This window comes from Macrobrachium rosenbergii, chromosome 37 (genome assembly GCF_040412425.1).
Source record: "Macrobrachium rosenbergii isolate ZJJX-2024 chromosome 37, ASM4041242v1, whole genome shotgun sequence".
NCBI lineage: Eukaryota > Metazoa > Arthropoda > Malacostraca > Decapoda > Palaemonidae > Macrobrachium > Macrobrachium rosenbergii.
Window position 1 is genome coordinate 21,234,037 of NC_089777.1, and position 2,500 is coordinate 21,236,536.

At 39.5% G+C, this 2,500-nt stretch overlaps 1 protein-coding gene across 9 annotated transcripts in view; it reads right to left on the reverse strand.

The window, feature by feature from the left end:
• The window catches only part of LOC136825405 (uncharacterized), a 979,501-nt gene that overhangs the window by 600,955 nt on the left and 376,046 nt on the right, over positions 1-2,500 (reverse strand). The window lies entirely within an intron of this gene.

Sequence of the window (2,500 nt, forward strand, 5' to 3'; positions counted from 1 at the left end):
CGGAGGGAACTACCACGTGTCTGACGCACGGCAAAACTAAAACACGTGTCAGAGGCATACCAAAAGTAAAACACGTGTATGGGGCACAGCAGAAAGTAAAACACATGTCTAAGGAACGAATAGGACTAAACACATGTCTGTGGCACAGCAAAACTAAAACAGGAGGCACGGCAGATTAATTACGAAAATACTTGTAAGAGGAAAGAACCAAAGGTCACACCTGTGGGACATTAGGAACCAAACACCTGTCGTGGGCATGAAAAACACATAGAACATGTGTCTGGGTAGCAGCAACTAAAACACATGTGAAGACACAGTTATAAACTAAATCATGTATTTGAAAGTAGCCTAAATCCTTTTTTTGAGAATATTCGGAATTAAAAAAAAATCTAGTCTGCCCATGGTAAGAGTCACACATGTATAGGGATGTAAGAATCAGAACACGTGTCAGGGTAGGAATAGAATCATAACACATGTCTGGGTAGGCAATGTTTCAAAACACATGTTTGGACAAGAAAAAAGCGACAAGAATCATTACGTGTTTGGTAATGTCAGAATTTAAACATGTGTCTTTGGAAGTTGATACTCAAAACACGTGTCTTTACAAGTTAAGAATCAAAACACGTGTCACTGAAAGTTAAGAACTTGAACACGTATCTCTGCAGGTTAAGAACCTAAACACATGCCATTGCAAGTTTAGATTCTAAAAACGTGCCTTTACGATTTAAGAATCTAAACACTTCTTTACAAGTTTAGAAACAAAAGTTAAGAATCTAAACGTGTCTTTACAAGTTTAGAATAAAAACACGTGTCTTTGCAACTTAAGAATCTAAACACGTGTCTTTACAAGTTCAGAATCAAAACACTTGTCTTTGCAAGTTTAGGATCTAAACATGTGTCCTTGCAAGTTGACACCTAAACACATATCATTACAAGCTTAGAATCAAAACACATGTCTTTGCATGTTATGAATCGAAGCACGTGTCTTTACGAGTCAAGAATCACAACACGTGTCATTACAACTCAAGAATCTAAACAAGTGCCACTGCAAACTTGGAAATACAAGAGCCAGTTCTAAAACACGTGTCTGGAGAACTGCAAAAAAAAAAAAAAAAAAAGTGTCTGAACATTTTCGCATCTCGTTCGTAAACATGTCTCAAAGGTGAGAGCGTGTTTGTGATTCTTTTCCTTCAGTTTCTTCTTCTTCAAAGATTCTTTAATGATTCTTGTATGGACAGAAGTCCAAGAAGTATAAAATGGTGATTCTCCACTGTCAGTTTTTGTCTACGATGATTCTTGTAGAAAAATTAAACGCCAAGAAGTTGAATAGGAAAATGGAAAGGGAAGAATCTCCTACTTTAAATCCTTTTTATTTACTCCAAAGATTCTTGTATAGAATCAGAGGGAAACGAATTTAGGAAAAACACCTCCAAGTTTTTTTTATTTCGTCGATTTTCAAAGACCAAGAAGATGGAAAAAAATTGAAAAGAGAAGATTTTCATAAAAATCCTTTCCTGTACTCCGAAGATTCTTGTAGATAATCTGATCGAGATCAGAAGTTCTTTAAAAAAAACTCCTCCTCCTCCAAGTTCTTTTTTTTTTCTCTCTCTCTCTTCGGCGATTCACAAAAAGGAACAGAGTGAGAGTTGGTGAGTGATATGCCAACTAGAAAGTGAAGGAAAATAAACAAACCCTGGCTGTAGAGAGACACGCGCGTGCGAGAGAGAGAGAGAGAGAGAGAGAGAGAGAGAGAGAGAGAAAATATACAGACGGAGAGAGAAAGAAACAGAACCAGACGGAGAGAGAGAGAGAGAGAGAGAGAGAGAGACAGAACGAGAGACAGAGAAACTACACTGTACGCGAGTGACGGATTTTGAGAGAAGAGAGAGAGAGAGAGAGAGAGAGAGAGAGAGAGAGAGAGAGAGAGAGAGAGAGAGAGAGAGATTGTAAAATATACAGACGGAGAGAGAGAGAGAGAGAGAGAGAGAGAGAGATACGAACGGAGTGAGAAAGAGACAGAGAAACTACACTGTACGCGAGAGTGACGGATTTTGAGAGAGAGAGAGAGAGAGAGAGAGAGAGAGAGAGAGAGAGAGAGAGAGAGAGAGAGAGAGAGAGAGAGAGAGAGATTGTAAAATATACAGAAGAGAGAGAGTAAAATATACAGAGAGAGAGAGAGAGAGAGAGAGAGAGAGAGAATTAAAAATGCTTTAGATACAGATGATACTCCAAAGTGTAATGAGATATGAGAGAGAGAGAGAAAAGAGAGAGAGATGGAGAGAGAGAGAGAGAGAGAGAGAAAAACTCTTTAGATACAGATGATACTTCAAAGTGTAATGAGAATGAGAGAGAGAGAGAGAGAGAGAGAGAGAGAGAGAGAGAGAGAGAGTCCGAAGTGAGGGTGACACTGCCTCAGGTATAGGACGAGACGGCTAAGGGCAGACACTGGCCACCATCACTACTACCACTCCCCTCCCCCCCCCATGTCCCCTAGGTACCA